Source organism: Tamandua tetradactyla, chromosome 1 (assembly GCF_023851605.1).
Source record: "Tamandua tetradactyla isolate mTamTet1 chromosome 1, mTamTet1.pri, whole genome shotgun sequence".
NCBI lineage: Eukaryota > Metazoa > Chordata > Mammalia > Pilosa > Myrmecophagidae > Tamandua > Tamandua tetradactyla.
The window spans coordinates 163,275,905-163,300,565 of record NC_135327.1 but is presented as its reverse complement, the minus strand read 5'-3'; the positions used below and the strand labels follow the sequence as shown (position 1 = coordinate 163,300,565).

General features: G+C 38.3%; 1 protein-coding gene and 1 pseudogene across 15 annotated transcripts in view; both read left to right on the top strand.

Moving 5' to 3' along the window:
• CADPS2 (calcium dependent secretion activator 2) overlaps nucleotides 1-24,661 on the top strand; it is a 617,203-nt gene that overhangs the window by 278,458 nt on the left and 314,084 nt on the right. The window lies entirely within an intron of this gene.
• On the top strand, nucleotides 1,805-3,044 carry LOC143687141 (transcription factor SOX-2-like; annotated as a pseudogene).

Below are 24,661 nucleotides of genomic sequence, written 5' to 3'. Positions count from 1 at the left end.
ATAGAGTGTAATGAAAGTGACATAATGAGGATAAAAAGCTATTTTAAGAGGTTCTTCTATGAGAAGGAGCACATGGGGCCATTTCTGGCAGAGCATATGGAGTCAAGAAAGAAGTCTGATTTAATTTGTTTGGTTGAAAGATGTTCTGTACTGGAAAATGATTGTGTGCTGTTGAAATGATCCAATAGAAAGTGAGAGCTGGGGAGAATTCTGGGAAAATGGTGGAATAGGATAGGCTGAGTTCACTCCTGCTATAAGGAACAGTTAGAGAGGTGATGGAAAAATGACTGGGACAGTAGTTCCAGGGTGCAAGTGACCTGAGAGGGTCTTCTACAGCACATAGGGAGATCCTTAATGAAAAAGCTGAGGAATTGAGACTCAGAGAACCGGATAAGTAGGCTCCATCGGGACTCCACCCAGGGACAAGAGGCAGTACCCAGAAAAGTGCCTACTACCACACTAGCTTAGGACATCAACCCCTCAGCTTTACAGCCCAGAGCTTCCTCGGGGAACTTGGAAGTCAATGAACAACATTTCCCTGCTCATACTGACCATCCAACTAGTGGATTGAGCCTACTGTACACCTTTCCAAATGGAGGCCTGGAGCACTCAGAGGTGCATGAACAGGGAGCACTCAGAGATGCATGACAGGGAATACCACCCCGCAATACTTGTATCCTGACCCCCAATCACCCATGCACCCATGCCCTGTCCCCCAACCCCTATACCCCGCCCCTCCTGTGACCTGCATAGGCACAAACCCTAACCCAACTCACCCCAGTGCTCCGTGCCTATGCACACCCCTGCCTCACCCACCCCCGCAAACCTCTGCCGTGGCCCCGTGCCCCGCCCATGCATGCACCTGCACTCTGCCCACCTCATGAACCACGCACCCACTCCCTGCCCCCACAACCCCTGCACCTTGACCTCTGCACACCACGCACATACAGAACTGCACTCCTCACATGCATGTACCCGAGCCCTGCCCTCCCCCCATGGCCTGTGTGCCTACCCAAGAGGCCTGGCCCCTGTACCCCATAATCTGCTCCCTGTGCCCCTGTGCCCCACCTCCTGGCCACCATCCCCCATATCTTGTTCCCACCCCTCCATGCCCCACACTCTGCACAGCCCCTGCTATCAACCTCCCACCGTGCTCTGTGTCCGTGTCCCAATGCGTCCCCTGCCTCTGCCTGCGAGGCCTGTCCACACTGTCCTTCACCTCTGTGCCTCACCCTTGACCCTGTGCACTGCACCCCACAACCCCAGAGACCAGCACAGTGCCTTGTCCATCCTGCGAATACAAACCTCAGTTGACCAAGGGAAATCAACTTTCAGAGTAACCCTGTCAAGATAATTAAATGCCACGAAGGCAACAGAAAATCACAAACCATATGAAGATGCCAGCAGATAAGGCCCAGCCTAATGACCAAATTAAAACACCAGATGCAGACTTTGGAACAACTAATCAAAGATGTCCATACAGAGAGAAGAGAGTGTTTGCAAAAGAGAGAAAGTAGTTTGCTACCTCTTTAAGACTAAAGAGAGAAAGAACAGGAAAGAAATTTGAGCCCCAGGCTTAAGCCTTTCCCAAAAAATAATAAAAATCATTGGTGGCAGTGGCAGGATCCACAGAGGTGGAGGGAAGCATTCTTTGTAATCCTGATTCCAGTTTGCCTATCTTTTTTCCCCAAAATTATCCTCCAATTTTCCTTGTGGAGCCCTGCACTCCCAACACCCCTGCCCGTCTCCCCTGCTCCTCTCCCCCTGCCCATGGGGGCCCCCACATAGAGCCCACCCGTACACCATGATGGAGACGGAAGCCTCCTGGCCCACAGAAAACCTCAGGGTGGCGGCAGCGGCACCTCGCGGCAGTGGCGGGCAGCAGCCAGAAGAGCAGCCCTGACCGTGTCACGCGGCCCACGAACGCCTTCGTGGTGTGGCCCCGCGGGCAGTGGCGCAAGGTTGCCCAGGAGAATCCCACGATGCACAGCTCTGGAGATCAGCAAGCGCCCGAGTGCCGAGTGGAAACTTTTACCCCAGACAGAGAAGCGACCGTTTATTGATGAGGACAGGCGACTGTGAGCGCTGCACGTGAAGGAGCACCCAGGTCATCAGTACCGGCCTGGCGGAAAACCGAGACGCTCATAAGGAGGGGTAAGTCCATGCTGGCCGATAGGCTGCCGGCCCCAGGAGGCAACAGCATAGCAAGTGGAGTCAGGCTGGGTACGGGCCTGGTCACGTGTGTGTACAGCACATGGACGGCTATGCACACATGAACGGCTGGAGCAGTGGCAGCTACAGCATGATGCAGGACCAGCTGAGCTACCCGCATGGTACCACGCAGTACCACGCGGGTGCAGCCCATGCACCGCTCGGATGGGAGTGCTCTGCGGTTCAACTCCATGACCAGCTCGCAGACCTGCATGAATGGCTCGCCCACCTACAGCGTGTCCTACTCACAGCAGGGCACCCCTGGTATGGTGCTTGGCTCTGTGGGTTTGGTGGTCAAGTCCAAGGCCAGTTCCAGCCCCTGTAGTTACCTCTTCCTCTCACTCCAGGGCACTCTGCCAGGCTGGGGACCTCTCTGACATGATCCCCAGCACCTCGGTGCCGGAGCCCACCGACCTCAGCACAGTTCACAGGTGCTGCACTACCAGAGCGGCCCAGTGCCATTCCCTGCACACTGCCCCTCTCGCACATGTGAGGCAGACCAGACTGCAAACTGAAGAGGGGAGATGTTTTCAAAGAGAAACAAGGAAAATGGGTTGGGGTACAAAAGAAAAGAATAAGAAATGGCTTGGAGAAAAACCCCAGTATGCTAAAAAAATAAAGTAAAAAAAAAAGAACATCCCATCACCCACAGCAGATGACAGCTGCAAAGGAGAACACCGGTCCCATCCACACGCACATGAAAACAGAATGCTGAGAAGAAAACTTTTGTGAGAGATCCTGGACTTCTCTTTGGAGACTATTTTTGTGCAGAGGAAGCTGAGGGGTGAGAAGGGTGGGGGATCAGACCTTGTATAGATCTGGAGGAAATAAAACTATGCAAAACTTTTTTAAAGTTCTAGTGGTTACAGTAGGAGCTTTGCAGAAAGTTTGCAAATATCTTTATCAATAATATTTAGAGCTAGTATCCAAGCAACAAACAGAAGTTTGAATATTTATAGGCAACTTTTGTACAGTATTGTACAGAAGATAAACATGATAATGAAAATGTCCATTGTTTATAAGCTGAGAATTTGCCAGTATTTTTCAGGGAGAGTCTTCTTGCTGAAGTTTTATTCTGCATCTGAAATTTAGGACAATTGCAAACATGGAAAGGAGAAAATTATTCAGATATGGACATTTTAATGTCTAAAGATTGTACAGATTGGAAAACTTTAGAATAAGTATCTGTAAAAATATTTCCATGGTCTTTTAAAAGGGCAAACATTTTAGATTTTCTAAATTTTTTAACTTACTGTTAAAAGCAAAATAGCTGTGCAGGTTGACATCATTGGTAATTTATAATAGCTTTTGTTTTCCAACTTTCCATTTTGTTCAGATAAAGACAATATGAAATTACTATGTTTGAAATAATATCTTATGTTTTGTAATATTTCTGTAAAGTTATTGTGATATTTTTAGGCTTTTCCCCTGTATTTTCTGTAATTGTATCTTAAAGATTTGACTCTGTATTATTTGGATCAGTCTGACAATAATCCATATATATATTTGAACTAATGCCACCCTAACAGGTACATTTTCAATTTAAGTTTCTACTCCATTATGCATACTTTGAAATAAATAAAATTTTAAAATATTAACACTAAAAAAAAAGATATTCATACAACTCTAAAAAATAAATTCAGTAGGTTAGCTAATGGCATAAAGAATATTAAAAAGACATTCTGGATGGTGGCTCAGTGGCAGACTTCTCGCTTGCGATGCCAGAGGCCCAAGTCCAATTCCTGGAGCCTGCCCAAGTGAAAGAAAAAAAAATGACTCTACCAACATAAATAATTTGAAAGAATAAATAGAAAAAGAACAGATATTACAGAGATGAATGATACTGTAGACCCATCAAAAATATACTAGAAACACACACAAACAGATTAGAAGATGCAGAAGAAAGAATAAGCAAACTAGAGGACATAGCAATTGAATTTGAATGCACAAAAGAACAAATGGCAAAAAAGATGGAGATATTCAAATTGCCTCTCAGGGAAATGATGGACAACAAGAAACACACAAATATAAGAATCATTGGTATCCCAGAAGGAGAAAAGAAGAGTTAAAGGGCTGGGACGATGAGTTAAGCAAATAATGGGGGAAAATTCCCAACCCTTATAAAAGACATAAATATGCAAATCAAAGAAGCCCAATGAACCCCAAATAGAATAAATTCAAAAATGCCTACTCCAAGAGACATACTAATCAGTCTGTCAAATGTTGAAGAGAAGGAGAAATGCCTGAAAGCAAGAGAAAAGTGACTCACCAGATACAAGAGAAACTACATAATACTGTTGAGTTTAGACTACTCAATAGGCACCATGGAGGTAACAAAACAGTGTTATGATATATTTAAGATCCTGAAAGAGAAAGGCTTCCAGCCAAGAATTCTGTATCTAACCCAATTATACTTCAAAATCGAGGGAGACATTAACATTTTCACAGACAGACAAAGGCTGAGAGAATTTGTCAGCAAGAGACTGGCCCTACAAGAAACACTAAAATAACTTCTCCTAGCTGAAGCAAAAAAAAGAAAAGAAAAGAAAACAGTAGAGGGAGGTCTGGAGGATATCACAGAATTGAAGAGTACTAGTAAGTTTAATGTAAAGAAGAAGAGGGAAAAGAATATCTAGATCTGACAGATAAAAAACAAAGGATAAGGTGGTAAATTCAAGAACTTCTTTTACAATAATAACTTTGAATATTTATGATACAATTGTTTTTTTTTACCAATTTAAAGATCCCTATTGGCAGAATAAATCAAGAAATATGATTCATCTATGAGCTGTTTACAAAAGACTCATTTTAGACCCAAGAATACAAATAGACTGAAAGTGAAAGGTTGGAAAAAGGTGCTCCATGAAAACTATAATCAAGAGAAAGCAGGAGGGAGAGGGGGCCAAGATGGCGGCTTAGTAAGGTGCGCGCGTCTTAGTTCCTCCTCCAGGGCAACTACTAGGTGAACAGAAATGGTGCAGAACAGCTCCCGGGGCCACAGCAGGGAATGGACACACAGCGTACCCCACTCTGGACTGGCTACACTGACTGAGAGACTCTGCTGCGGTGAGATCCCCGAGCGGCGCGTGATTTCCCGAGCAGCGGCAGCTGTGGCGGCCGGAGCACCTCCCTCCCTCCTTCCTGGGCCAGCTGAGAGTCTCGGAGAGGCAAGTTTTCCAAGCCGCGTCGGCCGGCGCCCCTCTTTTGCGGGCGGCTTCCTGGACCGGCGGCAAATTCCCCGGGCCGCTGAGGCCGGCGACCGACGCCCCTCCCCCGCGGGTGGCTTTATGGTCCGGTGGCGAATTCCCCAGGCCGCGGCAGCCGGTGACCGACACCCCTCCAGGGAGAGGAGGGAATTTCCAACAGTGGCAGGGACTGGGTCCAACCAAGCACCAATAGGGGAATTAATAAAGGAGCCACAGGGTCCCCTCAAGCCGCGGCGGCTGACGCCCCCACCACGCGCGGCCCCCCCGTACCAACTGAGAGAATTGGATCGGAAATCCCCAGGCTGCGGAGAACGGTGACCGGGGGGATCCCTTACAAGCATGTGAGACAAACGTGTGTCACGAGCGCCACCTACTGGGCAGGATAAGAAAAACAGAACCCAGAGATTTCACAGAAAAATCTTACAACCTTGTTGGGTCCGACACCCAGGGAAATCTGACTAAATGCCGAGACGCCAGCAGAAGAAAACAGCCCACGCTCAGAAGATTGAGAATATGGCCCAGTCAAAGGAACAAACCAGTAGTTCAAATGAGATACAGGAGCTGAGACAACTAATCCTGAATATACGAACAGAAATGGAAAACCTCTTCAAAAATGAAATCGATAAATTGAGGGAGGACATGAAGAAGACATGGGCTGAACAAAAAGAAGAAATAGAAAAACTGAAAAAACAAATCACAGAACTTAGGGAAGTGAAGGATAAAGTAGAAAAGATTGAAAAAACAATGGATACCTACAATAATAGATTTAAAGAGACAGAAGATAGAATTAGTGATTTGGAGGATGGAACATCCGAATTCCAAAAAGAAACAGAAACTCTCCAGAAAAGAATGGAAAAATTTGGACAGGGCATCAGGGAACTGAATGACAATATGAAGCGCACAAATATACGTGTTGTGGGTGTCCCAGAAGAAAAGAAGGGAAAAGGAGGAGAAAAACTAATGGAAGAAATTATCACTGAAAATTTCCCAACTCTTATGAAAGACCTAAAATTACAGGTCCAAGAAGTGCAGCACACCCCAAAGAGATTAGACCCAAATAGGCGTTCTCCAAGACACTTACTAGTTAGAATGTCAGAGGTCAAAGAGAAAGAGAGGATCTTGAAAGCAGCAAGAGAAAAACAATCCATCACATACAAGGGAAACCCAGTAAGACTATGTGTAGATTTCTCAGCAGAAACCATGGAAGCTAGAAGACAGTGGGATGATATATTTAAATTACTAAAAGAGAAAAACTGCCAACTAAGACTCCTATATCCAGCAAAATTGTCCTTCAAAAATGAGGGAGAAATTAAAACATTCTCAGACAAAAAGTCACTGAGAGAATTTGTGACCAAGAGACCAGCTCTGCAAGAAATACTAAAGGGAGCACTAGAGTCAGATACAAAACGACAGAAGAGAGAGGTATGGAGAAGAGTGTAGAAAGAAGGAAAATCAGATATGATATATATAATACAAAAGGCAAAATGGTACAGGAAAATATTATCCAAACAGTAATAACACTAAATGTTAAAGGACTGAATTCCCCAATCAAAAGACATAGATTGGCAGAATGGATTAAAAAAACAGGATCCTTTTATATGCTGTCTACAGGAAACATATCTTAGACCCAAAAATAAACATAGGTTGAAAGTGAAAGGTGGGAAAAGATATTTCATGCAAATAACAACCAGAAAAGAGCAGGAGTAGCTATACTAATATCCAACAAATTAGACTTCAAATGCAAAACAGTTAAAAGAGACAAAGAAGGACACTATATACTAATAAAAGGAGCAATTAAACAAGAAGACATAACAATCATAAATATTTACGCACCGAACCAGAATGCCCCAAAATACGTGAGGAATACACTGCAAACACTGAAAAGGGAAATAAACACATATACCATAATAGTTGGAGACTTCAATTCCCCACTCTCATCAGTGGACAGAACATCCAGACAGAGGATCAATAAAGAAATAGAGAATCTGAATATTACTATAAATGAGCTAGACTTAACAGACATTTATAGGACATTACATCCCACAACAGCAGGATACACCTTTTTCTCAAGTGCTCATGGATCATTCTCAAAGATAGACCATATGCTGGGTCACAAAGCAAGTCTTAGCAAATTTAAAAAGATTGAAATCATACACAACACTTTCTCGGATCATAAAGGAATGAAGTTGGAAAACAATAATAGGCAGAGGGCCAGAAAATTAACAAATACATGGAGGCTCAACAACACACTCTTAAACAACGAGTGGGTCAAAGAAGAAATTGCAAGAGAATTTAGCAAATACCTCGAGGCGAATGAAAATGAAAACACAACATATCAAAACCTATGGTACACAGGAAAGGCAGTGCTAAGAGGGAAATTTATTGCCCTAAATGCCTATATCAGAAAAGAAGAAAAGGCAAAAATGCAGGAATTAACTGTCCATTTGGAAGAACTGGAGAAAGAACAGCAAACTAATCCCAAATCAAGCAAAAGGAAAGAAATAACAAAGATTAGAGCAGAAATAAATGAAATTGAAAACATGAAAACAATAGAGAAAATCAATAAGACCAGAAGTTGGCTCTATGAGAAAATCAATAAGATTGATGGGCCCTTAGCAAGATTGACAAAAAGAAGAAGAGAGAAGATGCAAATAAATAAGATCAGAAATGGAAGAGGAGACATAACTACTGACCTCACAGAAATAAAGGAGATAATAACAGGATACTATGAACAACTTTATGCTAATAAATACAACAATTTAGATGAAATGGATGGCTTCCTGGAAAGACATGAACAACCAACTTTGACTCAAGAAGACATAGAGGACCTCAACAAACCAATCACAAGTAAAGAAATTGAATTAGTCATTCAAAAGCTTCCTAAAAAGAAAAGTCCAGGACCAGATGGCTTCACATGTGAATTCTATCAAACATTCCAGAAAGAATTAGTACCAACTCTCCTCAAACTCTTCAAAAAAACCGAAATGGAGGGAAAACTACCTAATTCATTCTATGAAGTCAACATCACCCTCATACCAAAACCAGGCAAAGATATTACAAAAAAAGAAAACTACAGGCCAATCTCTCTAATGAATATAGATGCAAAAATCCTCAATAAAATTCTAGCAAATCGTATCCAACAACACATTAAAAGAATTATACATCATGACCAAGTAGGATTCATCCCAGGTATGCAAGGATGGTTCAACATAAGAAAATCAATTAATGCAATACACCATATCAACAAATCAAAGCAGAAAAATCACATGATCATCTCAATTGATGCAGAGAAGGCATTTGACAAGATTCGAAATCCTTTCCTGTTGAAAACACTTCAAAGGATAGGAATACAAGGGAACTTCCTTAAAATGATAGAGGGAATATATGAAAAACCCACAGCTAATATCATCCTCAATGGGGAAAAATTGAAAACTTTCCCCCTAAGATCAGGAACAAGACAAGGATGCCCACTATCACCACTATTATTCAACATTGTGTTGGAGGTTCTAGCCAGAGCAATTAGACAAGAAAAAGAAATACAAGGCATCAGAATTGGAAAGGAAGAAGTAAAACTATCACTGTTTGCAGATGATATGATACTATAGGTCGAAAACCCGGAAAAATCCACAACAAAACTACTAGAGCTAATAAATGAGTACAGCAAAGTAGCAGGTTACAAGATCAACATTCAAAAATCTGTAGCATTTCTATACACTAGTAATGAACAAGCTGAGGGGGAAATCAAGAAACGAATCCCATTTACAATTGCAACTAAAAGAATAAAATACCTAGGAATAAATTTAACTAAAGAGACAAAAAACCTATATAAAGAAAACTACAAAAAACTGCTAAAAGAAATCACAGAAGACCTAAATAGATGGAAGGGCATACCGTGTTCATGGATTGGAAGACAAAATATAGTTAATATATCAGTCCTACCTAAATTGATTTACAGATTCAATGCAATACCAATCAAAATCCCAACAACTTATTTTTCAGAAATAGAAAAACCAATAAGCAAATTTATCTGGAAGGGCAGGGTGCCCCGAATTGCTAAAAACATCTTGAGGAAAAAAAATGAAGCTGGAGGTCTTGCACTGCCTGACTTTAAGGCATATTATGAAGCCACAGTGGTCAAAACAGCATGGTATTGGCATAAAGATAGATATATCGACCAATGGAATCAAATAGAGTGCTCAGATATAGACCCTCTCATCTGTGGACATTTGATCTTTGATAAGGCAGTCAAGCCAACTCACCTGGGACAGAACAGTCTCTTCAATAAATGGTGCCTAGAGAACTGGATATCCATATGCAAAAGAATGAAAGAAGACCCATATCTCACACCCTATACAAAAGTTAACTCAAAATGGATCAAAGATCTAAACATTAGGTCGAAGACCATAAAACAGTTAGAGGAAAATGTAGGGAGATATCTTATGAATTGGAGGCGGTTTTATGGACCTTACACCTAAAGCAAGAGCACTGAAGAAGGAAATAAATAAATGGGAACTCCTCAAAATTAAACACTTTTGTGCATCAAAGAGCTTCATCAAGAAAGTAGAAAGACAGCCTACACAATGGGAGACAATATTTGGAAATGACATATCAGATAAAGGGCTAGTATCCAGAATTTATAATGAGATTGTTCAACTCAACAACAAAAAGACAGCCAACCCAATTACAAAATGGGGAAAAGACTTGAACAGACACCTCTCAGAAGAGGAAATACAAATGGCCAAAAGGCGCATGAAGAGATGCTCAATGTCCCTGGCCATTAGAGAAATGCAAATCAAAACCACAATGAGATATCATCTCACACCCACCAGAATGGCCATTATCAACAAAACAGAAAATGACAAGTGCTGGAGAGGATGCGGTGAAAGAGGCACACTTATCCACTGTCGGTGGGAATGTCAAATGGTGCAACCACTGTGGAAGGCAGTTTGGCGGTTCCTCAAAAAGCTGAATATAGAATTGCCATACGACCCAGCAATACCATTGCTGGGAATATACTCAAAGGAATTAAGGGCAAAAACTCAAACGGACATTTGCACACCAATGTTTATAGCAGCGTTATTTACAATTGCAAAGAGATGGAAACAGCCAAAATGTCCATCAACAGACGAGTGGCTAAACAAACTGTGGTATATACATACGATGGAATATTATGCAGCTTTAAGACAGGATAAACTTATGAAGCATGTAATAACATGGATGGACCTAGAGAACATTATGCTGAGTGAGTCTAGCCAAAAACTAAAAGACAAATACTGTATGGTCCCAATGATGTGAATCGACATTCGAGAATAAACTTGGAATATGTTATTCGTAAAAGAGTCCAGCAGGAGCTAGAAACAGGGTAAGATAATGGGTAATTGGAGCTGAAGGGATACAGACTGTGCAACAGGACTAGATACAAAAACTCAAAAATGGACAGCACAATAATACCTAATTGTAAAGTAATCATGTTAAAACACTGAATGAAGCTGCATCTGAGCTATAGGTTTTTGTTTTGTTTTGTTTTTACTATTATTACTTTTATTTTTTCTCTATATTAACATTCTATATCTTCTTCGGTTGTGTTGCTAGTTCTTCTAAACCGATGCAAATGTACTAAGAAATGATGATCATGCATCTATGTGATGATGTTAAGAATTACTGATTGCATATGTAGAATGGTATGATTTCTAAATGTTGGGTTAATTTCTTTTGTTCCATTAATTAATAAAAATTAATTAATTAATTAATTAAAAAAGAGAAAGCAGGAGCAGCTATACTAACATTAGACAAAATAGACTTTAATGTAAAGATGTCAGGGACAAAGAAGGGCACTACATATTAATAAAAGAGACAATAAACCATGAAGAAATACAATCACAAATGCTTATCCTCCTAATCAGGGAGCTCTAAAGTATATGAGGTGAACATTGGCAAAACCAAAGGGAACAATCAACATTCCAGTGATAATAGTATAATAATACACCATGCTCCTCCCTATTAGAACAATCAGAGAATCAACAAGGAAATAGAGAACTTAGACAACTTGATAAATGAATTAGATCTAACAGATATATATTTAGATTGTTTCACCCCAAAACACCAGGATATACATAATTCTCCACTGCTCATGTAATGTTCTCCAGGTTAAATCAATATGCTTGGACACAAAACAAGTCTTTATAGATTTAAAGCAATTGAAATTATTCAAAGTATTTTCTCTGATCACAATGGAATGAAGCTGGAAATCAATGACCACTAAAGAACCAGAACTTTCACATATGTGTGGAGATTAAATAATACACTCTTAAACAACCAGTGGGTCAAAGAAGAAATTGCTAGAGAAATTGGTGAATGTCTGGAGATGAATGAAAATGAGAACACATTTCAGAACTTTTGGGAAGTGGCAAAGGCAGTAGTGAGAGGAAAATTTATTGCTCTAAATGCCTATATTAAAAAAGAGTGAGTAGATATCGAAGACTTAACTGCTCACCTGGATGAACTAGAAAAAGAACAGCAAACTAACCCTAAAGCAGATAGAAGAAGAGAAATAATAAAGATTAAGGCAAAGTTAAATGAATTGGAGAACAAAAGAACAATACAATCAATAAAACCAGGAGGTAGTTCTTTGAGAAAATCAGTAAAATTGATGAACTCCTAGTTAGGCTGACAAAGAAAAAAGAGAGGATTCAAATAAATAGAATCAGAAATGAAAGGGGGGTTGTTACCATGGACCATGAAGAAATAAAAACAATCAAAAGGGGGATATTATGAACAACTATACACCAAAAAACTGGATAACTTAGAGGAAATGGACAAATTCCTAGAAATACGTGAGCTAGCTACACTGACTTGAGAAGAAATAGATGATCTCAACAAACCAATCGCAAATAAAGAGATTCAACCAGCCATCAAAAATCTTCCTACAAAGAAAAGCCCAGGGCCAGATGACTTCACAGGGAAATTTCATCAAACATTCCCAAAAGAACTAACACCAGTCCTCCTCAAATGCTTCCAAAAAATTAAGGAAAAGGGAACACTACCTAATTCATTTTATGAAGCTAACATCACTCTAATAGCAAAACCGGGTAAAGATGCTATAAGAAAGGAAAACAAAAGACCAAACTCCCTGATGAATATAGTTGCAAAAATTCTCAATTAAAATACTAGCAAACCAAATACAGCAAAGCATTAAAGGAATTATACACCATGACCAAGTGGGGTTTATACCAAGAAGGCAAGGATGGTTCAACACAAGCAAATCAATGTAATATAGCACATTAACAAATTGAAAGGGAAAAGTCACATGATCATCCTGAATGATTCTGAAAAGGCATTTGACAAAATTCAATATCCTTTTCTGATAAAAACACTTCAAAATAGGAATCGAAGGACATTTCCTTAGTGTTGTAAAGGGCATATATGAAAAACAGCCAGCAAAGAACTCAATGGTGAGAAATTGAAAGCCTTCCCCCTAAGATTGGAAACAAGAGAAGGATGCCCTCAGCCACCACTGTTATTCAGCATTGTACTGGAAGTTCTAGCTAGAGCAATCAGGCAGGGAAAAGAAAAGGCCTCTATATCAAAAAGGAAGAGGTAAAACTTTCATTATTTGCTGATGACATAATAGTATACTTGGAAAATCCTGAAAAATCTTGACAAAGCTAAAAAACACTAAAAAACAAATTCAGTAAAGTGGGAAATATAAGATTATTGTGCAAAAATTAGTAACATTTGTATACACAGGTAATACCCTAACTGAGGAGACAAGTTAAGGAAAAAGTGCCATTCAAAATAGCAACTGAAAGAATCAGGTATCTAGGAATAATCTTAAGTAGGGATGTAATTGACTTGTACACAGAAAACAATAAAATACTGCTAAAAGAAATCACAAAAGATCCAAATAGGTGGAAGGACATTGGTTCTCATGGGCAGGAAGGTTAAATATAGTTAAGATTTCAATTCTATTCAAACTGATTTACAGATTCAATGCAATACCAATAAAAATCCCAATAGCCTACTTTGAAGGCTTGTAAAAGTTATCAAATTCATTTTGAAGGGAAAGAGACCTCAAATAGCTAAAAATGTCTTTAAAAAGGAAGAACAGAGTTGGAGGGTTAACAGTTCCTTGTTTTAAAGCTCATTGTAAAGCCACAGTGGTCAAAACAGCATGGTACTGGCACGAAGATAGAAGGATTGACCAATGGAATCAAATCAAGAGAGCAGAAATAGACCACCAATTCTACCATCAACTGATCTTCAACAAGGCCCCCAAAGCCACTGAACTGGGACAAAACAAGTCTTTTCAATAAATGGGTATGGGAGAACTAGAAATCAATAGCCAAAAGAATGAAAAGAGACCCTTATGTTACATCCTATACAAAAATTAACTCCAAGTGAATCAAAGACCTAAACATAAGAGCCAGTACTATAAAACTCTCAGAAGTAAATACAGGGAAACATCTTCAAAACCTGGTAATAAGAGTTAGCCTCTCAAACATTTACATGCAAAGCACAAGCAATGAAAGAAAAACTACATAAATGGAAACTCCTCAAAATCAAATGCTTCTGTGCCTCAAAAAAACTTTTTCAAAAAGGTGAGGAGGCAGCCAACTCAATGGGAGTTGGAAATCATGTATCAGATAAAGGTTTGATATCCTATAAACATAATGAAATCATTCAACTCAAACACAAAAGTAAAAAGAACCCAATTATAAAATATGCTAAAAATATGAATAGACGTTTTTCTGAAGAGCAAATACAGATGGCTAAAAAGCATATGAAGAGATGCTCATTTTAATTACGTATAAAGAAAATGCAGATCAAGACTACAATGAGATATTATCTCACATCTGTAAGGATGGCTGCTATTAAACAGCCATCCTTAAACAGGAAAGGACAAATGTTGGAGAGAATGTGGAAAAATTGGAACACTTATTCACTGCTGGTGGGGATGTATAATGTTACAGCCACTGTGGAAGGCAGTTTGGCTGTTTCTTAGGAAACTAAATATCGAGTTGCCCTGTGACCTGGCAATGCCACTACTCTGTATATACCCAGAAGAACTGAAAGCAGTGACACAAACAGACATTTGTACACTGGTGTTCATAGCAACTTTATTCACGATTGCCAAAAGATGGAAACCATCTAGGTGCCCATCAACAGACAAGTGGATAAGCAAAATATGGCATTTACTATGATGGTATATTATGCCGCAATAAGATGAAATGAGGTCCTGAAGCATATGGCAACATGGATGAACCTTGAGGACATAATACTGAGTGAAATAAGCCAGACACAAAAGGAAAGATACTGTATGATCTTGCTTTTATGACCTTAGTAAAGGTTAACTTAGAGGCTTATAATATAGAGTATAGGAGACCTAGAGATACAAAGAAGCTAGAAATGGGTGAATGGTTAGTTAACGAGGTTGAACTTAAATGTAAGGGAAAGGATAGAAATGAAGATAGTTCATTAGTGGGACCATAAATAATAATACAATATCAGAGGTAAACATGATTGGAAGGGGTTGTATAAACCTCTGGGTCCCACTGATAAACACTACAAATATAAATAAATTCTTGCATGAACTACTTCAAAGGTATGAATCTTGTATGAAGAATAAATAATAGAGGGGTTTAGTGGGTAGACTACTATTGCCTGTTTAACAGGAAGGTATCAACAGTACCACAGCAATACCAGGGGTAACTAATTGGGGAGTGGGGGACAAAGGTTAGGGGGAGTTTGGGATTTTCTGTTTAGTAAGGTTGTGTTTATTGGTGATTTTTCTCTTGGGAGCAATGATAATTGTCTAAAATTGAGAGTGTTGATGATTGTATAATGAAGTGAGGATAATATGAGACTTGGATTGTGACTTTGGGCATTATACATACTGCCCAATGAATAGAGGTGGTTGAAGGATACACTGACTAAGAAGTAGAATGGCAAACTGTGGTATATATATTTCATCGAATGTTGTGCAACTACAGAAAGGAAAGAAGTTGTAAGGTATGCAATGAGGTTAATGAACCTGGGGACATTATGTGATGTAAAATAAGTCGGAAGCAAAAGAACAATATTGTATGGTCTCTTTTAGAAAGTAATTATGAGAAAATTGGAGCCTAGATTGTAAGCTCTTATAACAGATACATTTAGCCTGGAGCTGTAGTTGTTATTTCTAGATTTTGATAGACTGTGGTATATATGTATAACGAGGTTTCCTTGGAACTTTGGGTACCTGTATGACACCTAAGACTGAGTATGAGTTCTGAAGTTCTGAAAGTCAGTTTGCCACGTGCAACAACTGTTAAAGTGAAAAAAAGATCATCAGGCTTCAATGAGAGATGAGAACAAAGCTGATCACATTGGGACTAAAGTAAAACAGAATACAGGGGTTAAGGAGGACTTAACCTACACAATGAGACCAAACAAAGAGAGAGGTTTATTTTGTCTAAAACCTAAATTTTCTGTAGCACATAATCTAACTCAAGTGTCTGGATAGATCATTTAAACAACCTAAACACAGGGAGCCCAAAATGGGAATGAGGGCTTATAATTCTGTATATCTTAATGTAATGACTGGATACATCCCAGAGTATGTCAAGAAGATAATTTAAAAGGATTGGCAAACTCCCTGGGGCTCTATCTGAGATTCTACAAAAGTTACATGCACTATGATTAGTTTACAGAAGCCAACAACTTCCAGATAGGTTCCTAGGCCAGATATGTCCTGAAACTCAGAGGTGCCAGACTTTCCAGGGCATCAACTAGTTCCATCCACCTATCCCATATTATCGACAGCCCTTTTCAACATAAAAAAGTTAGAATGCTCATAGTTCAAACACCACTAAAGTCTGGGAGAAAGATCAAAGGAGAAAGAAGAGTTATAACAAAGAAGATAGGATTTAACAAATGAGTATGACTGCTGAATTATTATATTGATGTTTCTTTTAGTCTCCAGTATCTTGGAGCAGCTAGAAGAAAATACCTAAAATTGTGGAACTGTAACCCATACCAGACTTTGAAATCTGTTCTAAAATAGCTTGTTACAGTATACTTTGAAATGTATTGCCTTTTTGTACAAAGATTATATTTCACAATTTTCATCACCCCCCAAAATTCCTTCATGCTTGTTTGCATCTATTTCTGCTCCTACTCCTAGCTCTAGGCAAACCCTGATCAGCTTTCTGTCTCTGTGATTTTACTTTTCTTGACATTTCATATAAATGGTATTAGGCCATATGTAATCTTTTGGTATGACCTTTTTCAGTTGGTATAATTTCTACAAAATTGTGAACTTAGTTGATCTTTAAATATTTGATCAATGATGTGAATTAACTTTTATTCAAGTGGATTATCTTAACACTATTTTTTCCACAAGTATCCAAAGTTTTCATAAGATATTGCTCATTTGATTTATAAGTTGTATTGTAAGAGATTCTGATAAAAAGAAGCATGTAAGTGAACAATTTAAATGAATTAAAATACATAGCCATTTAAGAGAAAATATTAGAAAAGCCCCTAGTCCTCTCAAAAAAAGTAAATAGTTTATTTCCTTTACCAAAAGGAAATTTGGCTAAAATAGCTTTTCGGTGTTTCTTCACGAACACTGAGTCAATAAAAATGAATGAAAAGATGTATATTACCATTGAAACCAAGGGCAGAGTACTTTTTTAAACTTTTTGTATTGTATAATATAATACATATATACAGAGCAAAGAAAGAAAAAGCAATAGTTTTCAAAGCACTCTTCAATGTCATGGGGTACAATACCACCATTTCAAATTTTTTCCTTCTAGCTACTCCAGAGCATTGGAGGCTAGAAGGAATAAATATTTTTATCACAATAATTGATTTTTTCTTTTTTGTGAAAAATAACATATATACAAAAAAGCAATAAGTTTCAAAGCATAGTACAACAATTAGCTATGGAACATATTTCAGAATTTGACATGGGTTACAATTTTGCAATTTTATTTAGGTTTTTACTTCTAGCTATTCTAAGATACTGGAGACTAAGAGAAATATCAGTATAATGATTCAGCAATCATACTCTTGGTTAAACCCTACCTTCTCTGTATAACTCCACCATCACTTGATATTTCTCCCACTCTTTAGAGATGTTTGGGCTATGCCCATTCTAACTTTTTCATATTGGTAGGGGCTGTCAATAATACAGGGTAGGGAGCTGGAACTAGCTGATGTTCTGTAGAGGCTAGGCCTCTAGGTTTCAGTACTTATCTGGTCCAGGAACCCATCTAGAGGTTGTAGGTTTCTGGAAAGTTACCCTAGTGCATGGAACCTTTGTAGAATCTTATATATTGCCCTAGGTGTTCTTTAGGATTGGCTGGAATGGTTTAGGTTGTGGTTTGGGAAGTTATGATAAGTAGCAATATCTAACTGAAGCTTGCATAAGACTGACCTCCAGAGTACCTCTTGACTCTATTTGAACTCTTGCAGCCAAATACCTTATTTGTTATACTTGTTTTCCCCGTTTTGGTCAGGATGACATTGTTGATTCCATGGTGCCAGGGCGAGGCTCATCCCTGGATGTCATCTCTTACACCACCAGGGAGACTTTCACGCGCAACTGTCATGTCCCACGTAGGGGGAAGGGCAATGATTTCACTTGCAGAGTTAAGCTTAGAGAGAGAAAGAGACCACATCTGAACAACAAAAGAGGTCCTTCAGAAGTAGCTCTTAGGCATGCCTATAGGTAGGCTTAGTTTCTCCACTACGTACATAAGTTTCACAAGAGCAAGCCTCAACATCAAGGGCTTAGCCTTTTGATTGAGGTGTTCCTAGGGTTTGACACAGTATAAGAGTTTTCCCTGGTGGTGAAATTTAATAGTTCCATATTTTTCCTTCCATCCCAAGGACTGTGTAGTTTTAAATTATAGCTTCTAATAGCTGACCAACTCCAGCTTTTCAGCTGCATAAGCTATATAGTTACTTTCACCTTGAACTCATCTTGCACAGAAGGAAAGTGATTCATCTCCTCCGTCATCATAGTGAATTATGTCTCAGGCACGTTTTCTAAATTTTATTGCTTTGACAGTTTGTACTTTGTTGAAGATTATTTCTTCCTTCTGTTTGGTACTAATTAAAGTGCCGTTTTTAGTCCATATTTCCAATAAATATAACCAAGATTTCTAGCCATTGCCTAATTCCATTCTTGTAGCTTAGATTTCCTGCCAGCAACTGGGAGGAAATAGTATGAGAGATGGGTACATATGTTAGAATATAGGATCTGGTGTCTAATAAAAGTGATGTTTATAGATAAGTTTGATTTATAAAGAGTGGTAGCAAGTCAATCTTTATTGGTTAGAGTTTTATTTTTTATTTTATTTTCCAATGTAGGGAAGGAAATGTGGATGAATTGTACTTTTTAGTTATGGAGAAAACTCTATTATTAATGGGTTTTTAAGCTACACTTTCAGATTCTCAGTGAAGCAGGAAAAGCTTTGGTCTCTTTGTATGAGTTACTAAAGCACTGTTGCTATACTTTGATGGCTCTTTCCATCACTACACTTTGCAATATTTGGTACTCAACCCATAGCCTTAATGATACCATCTGAAAGGAAATGAAGATTTAATAAAAGGAATGACTACCTAAAGGGGGAGGGGAGAGGATCTGCTCTAGTCATGTACTTGTCACAAATGTCCTCATATGTAGTGATATTTAAAACACATTCTCTCCAAAATGGTAAGTATCTTTTGAGTTCTTAAAGAAATGCAGAAGCTAGTAATACCCTATGGAGGGTCAAATAGACCTGGATGCTAGGGAAATAAAAGCATGCAAATTGATTGTTAAAACAGATCTAAAGGCAGCACTCTGCATTTGCCATGCCCTCTGTCCCCCCACCCCCACCCTCTTCCATTCCTTGGTATTTATTCAAGTCATTTTAAGGTTATTAGAGCTCTTTCCCCACCCCCACAAAGAAATAAAATAAAAAGGCAATGTGCTATAAGAAGAACTGAGAAGTTGAATCATTAGAGAAATATATTTACAGATAGTAGGACAAAACATTATTTTACTCCATGAAAATATGTTAAAATGATGGTTCCAGTACCTGTTTCTAGAAGCTTTAAATTATGAAACAGAATTGTAATAATCTGTCAAACTGTTGAAAGAATATTGCAGCTACAAATGGAAAGCTAATAATTATGACAATGTTGTGGGACAAGTGCCTGAGAAAGATTAGAAACATGCTGCATATAAACCAAGAGAACAAACCATGAATTTTTAAAGCATGTTGGTTTTTATTTTAATTAGTAATGTCAGAATAATTTTTGAGGTATAATTCATTATTCAGCTACTCTTGCAAGCTAGAAATAGAGTATACTACCGTCTATCAAAAAGTATACCTGTTTTTAGTGAACCAAAAGGAGAACACTCAAACTACAGAAAATTTTTGTCTTTTCTGATTTCCATCTTTAAACACATGACAATTCATTTCCACTTATACAAATAAGCTCACTGGAAGAAACATTTCTTTAAAAGTGATACTGCTGGTGCAGGCCAAAATGAGACCTAAAAAGGTAAACATTGGCCAAATACAAACTTACATTGATTAAGAATTTATTTTCAAGTAAAAGATTTAAATTCATTTAATGATAACTAATCTGTGGAGCCACATAATTAGTAGTTTTTGAACTAAAAGGGAAATATGATGAGTTGGATTCCAGATGCTGTCTGAAGAGCAGTGGTGAGTTCCATTGTAAAAAGCAGTGAAAGAGAGAAAGCTTATACAGTTATGATTTACATCTTTGACACCTCTATTTAACATCTTTGGAGAATCTTTTGTGAGTGTTTTCACTATTATTCCATTTGATTTATATAACCAATTTATTGAAAGGGTGGAATTTGGCAGGATATTCATAGCAAACAACTTCTTATCCCACCATTACCCACAGACATACTGCAGGATCTCTCTTCTGTACTCCTGGAGCAGTATTCAGGAGATACCATAACTTTTCTGGTTACTTTCAGATTTTAGAAACATTTTTAGGTATTAAAAATGTCAGTCCAGGGCGGGCCGCGGTGGCTCAGCGGGCAAGAGTGTTTGCCTGCCGTGCCGGAGGACCCCGGTTCGATTCCCGGCCCCAGCCCATGTAACAAACAAACAAACAAACAAAATATAATAAAACAAGAAAATGTTTAAAAATGTTTCCCTTTCTTCCTCCCTTCCTTCCTTCTCTGTCTTTCCTTCCTTTCCTCCCTCTCTCTTTAAAAAAAAAAAAAAAAAAAAAAAATGTCAGTCCAGTTTAAATAAAAACTTACACATTTCAAAATTTTTTCTTTAATTCCGGCTGATCCAGAAACCTATTGTGGGGAAAAGGGTACTTTAGTCTGTTATTTCCACTCTTTTTGTTTTGCCCCATCATCTCCTTGTTTACCACTTTTGGGTAGAAAGTTGGAGTGAAGGAGGGTAGCATGTCTTTGTATACAGATGCTCTTTATAGTTTTTTCTTGGTTAGCAAATGTCTTTCTGTCATGACAAATATCCAAATATAGCTTTTCTCTGGTTTGGTTCTTTTTAGACCCCATCTCTGCCAAGGACTTCTGCCATTACACCATCACCTCACTTGATGATGAGTTCTGTGGCTGTTCTCTTTCCTCTTCCTTTGAGTTACTGATCTGAAAATGTAACCCACATGTCCTCTCCTGCTAGGCTGTTGCTTAAGTAAATTGGAAGCTCATTGAAGATAAGGGCTATACATTATACCACGGTTCTCCTCTAGCATCAGCTGCAGTAATATGGCTCACTTGGTGCCCTGTGATCTAGCTAAAATCACTTCTCTCCAATTTAGGGGGTTAAAAAAAAAGATGTCCCAGTGGGTATGACACGTTGACATGTGAGCTAGCACCTGCTCAGATTAGCAGGATGTTCAGTATTGTTTCTCCCTCCCCAAGCCCCATTTTCCCAGAAATTCCGTGGAAAACACACTTGCATTCAAGGATCTGTTCTTTGCCTGTGTGGGCTCACTTGAGGTCAGAGCGCTATGACCACTTCCAGAGGGTGCCAACCTGGTTGGGACATTTTTCAAATTGAGATATGGGACCACCTGGGTGAAAAAGAGAACTTTCCAAGGGATACATTGACAGAAGTGTAGTTTTAATAAAATCGACATATGAATTCTCAACATCTCTAAGTACCATTCTTAAAATTCTTCTGTCTAGGAAAGAACTTGTACATGCAAACTTTCTTTCTCCCTTTTCATAGTCACCCTTTTCCCACTTAGAAAAGAAAGGTACATCTCTCACCTAACTTGAATCTTACTTTGGTTCTCACTCCAGAGTAGAAAGACATCCAAAGTATCATTCAGAAGGAAAATTTATAGTGTTAGCGTCCATTTTGAGAAAATGATTGATTGATGATATAATAAATCCTTTTGCAAATTAGGTGGCTTCTACTTCTTTGCTTTCGACAAAGTTGATGAATTTATTCAAGTTTTCAACTGCTAAATTATTGAAAAATAGCTTTTTCCTATCACTGTATGGTTTGTGGACATTTAAATAGAAATGAGTTAAACAAATTGAAGGATATTGCTTTAATAAAGCTGCTATCTTCTTATTTTCTTAGAGCTTACAACAGGAAACAAACAGTAAAACCCCTGAATTAGAGTTGAGACTGAACTATATCTCAATTCAGCATTAAGTAATATTTACTTAATTAGCATTCAGTAATAATATTTGGATAAATGAACTAATTGGAAAAAATTCATTGAGATGAATGCCTAATAAACTTTTAAAATTTTGTGTTTACTTAAATTTGTGATATAGTTATTTTGGATCAGTGGAGTACTACTAGTAATTGTAATAAAAACACAGTACAATAGAAATTTTAGTACTCATAGACTAAAGAGGAAGTAATTAAATATGTAATATAAATTTGGTACAGATAATTATAATAAAGTCATCAATAAAACATGTTCAAGCGTTAAAATATGTTAGAATAGGGTAAAATTGTAAGGCTCTGTGGGAAACATAGAATTGAAGTAAGAATTCAAAGAATAAAAGAATAATGTTAACTTGCCATTAAAGAAGAATTGTATGTGTTTTTTTTTAGATGGATGGTGGGTGCTATAAGATCCCATTTGATCCATTTAAGAATGACATCACAGATTTATGCTCACTGTCAATATTTACAATGCACCAAAAATTATACCCTTTTGTAACTCTTTATGTTGAAAATTTCTAAATATTAACATAAAAAACATTTGAAAAGAGTCTGTAATTTTAAATTGTTGTAAGAAGTATTTAAGAAAATGTTTAAAGCCCACTTCTCTAGGATATGCCATGTCTGGAGTCAGAACTAAATCCTGAAGTTAGAAGACTCTACTAATTGCTCCCTCTGGTAGATTAAATTATGTATCCCAGGGGAAAAAAAACATGTTTTTAATCTTAATCCATTCCTGTGGATTTGAACCCTTTCAAACAGGATCTTTTGAAGATACTATATTTAGTTAAGATGTGGCTCAATTAAATAAAGTTTGAGCCTTAATCCTATTACCAGAAGCTTTACGAAGAGAAAGCCATGTGGTAGAGATGAAACTGAAAGTTAGTAGAACTCAGTAGTGAAAGGGAGGACATTGCCGTGTTACAGAAAAGCTCAGGAACCCAAGGATTGCCAGCCAGCCAGACCACCATCAACCCCAGGAGGAAGCAAGCCCACTAAGCCTGTGAGATAGTAAGCTAATAAACTCCTGCTATTAAGCCAACCCATGGTGTGGTATTTGTCATAGCAGCTGGAAAACTAAGACGTTCCTGGACCAGTTGCTTCTTTTCTTGATGCAAACTACTTAACCCACCCAGTCAGAAGAGATGTCTTTATTCTTAGACGCAGCTCCCCTTCAATCTAGAGCTCAGTCTGGTACTCTAGGAGATGTGCCTGCTGTGCTGGTGCAGGTCTTTACACAGGCAGAATGCTTCCTCAAGGGGCAAGGAAGGGTGAATCTTCATTCAGAACCTGTTTAATCATGATCACAATGTACAAAAATGAACCTGGATGGCTGACATCATATTTCTTGAGTTTTATTCAGAAGTACCTCTCTGGAGTACAGTACAGCCCCAGGATGGTTAAGGATCTGGCGCCTCAGAAACCCAAAATACCATATCTAGGTTGATGCAGGAGCTTACCGTTTCTACTCTCACAGTGATTTTATCTCATGAGCAGTGTTGTTTTTCCCATTGACTTTATCTGGACAGCATCTGTTCCCCTCGCAGGTCATCTTCATGGAGAGAGAAGTGAAACTCTAGTCTGGATCCACCCTCCCTGCTTCCCCCTGTGCCGGTTCATTATAGCAATCTTCAAATAGCACAAGTAGAAAATAACCAACTTAGCACCATGAAGTTAAGTTCTGCCTAACCAGACACATCCACGGTAGCAACTACTTCAGAGTATTGCCATGAAGAGAAAGTGGAGGGAGCACTTGCCAGGATCCTTGAAAAAGTTGGTGAATAAAAAGAATGGTGACATCTATTAAGTTGGAAAGACATTTTAAGAAATCTAGTTGAGTAACATTCAGTATGAGTTGGTAAATGACTTCATGTTTTTAGAAAATGACCAGAATCCATAACAAAAAATAGAAAGCAGTATTTTGAAAGTGAAGATTAAGGAAGCAGAATTTTTAAATATTTTGAAATGTTAGATTCAGGGTGATCATAGTAAATATTTATCTGGACAGCATGGTTTTAAGAGAAAGATTATGAGACAGACAAGAGCATAAATCCCAGGTTTGCCACAGATTGGCTGTATTATCATGGCCAGTTACTGAAGTCCATGAATCTGTTTGCTTGTTAATAAAATAGGATAGTAATACCTATTCAAAGGATTACTTTATGAATTAATTGAAATAATGTTTTCAGGAACACTCAACTATCTTCTGCTTTTACATTTTCCCATATACTCACAACTTTTATTTTAGCCTTCATTTAGTGAGCCTACTTTCATATTTCATTACTGTGGTCTTCATTTATCTACTTTCTTCAAACATTTCCTCTAAGTATTCTGTTGTTTTTAAGTCTAGAGAATTTCTAGGAGAGGACACATAGTTTATAAGAGATTGAGTTTTCTTGACAACTTGAAACAATATGATTTTGTGAAATGAAATATGCTTTTGTCTCTTGAGACCTGCCTGAGATTCTTGGCTTGTATGTTTATATTGTCATTTAATATTTTTCGTGTTTGTCCCATAACCATTTTTTGAAGATTTGAGAGTTAGTTTCAATCAAAAGTTTT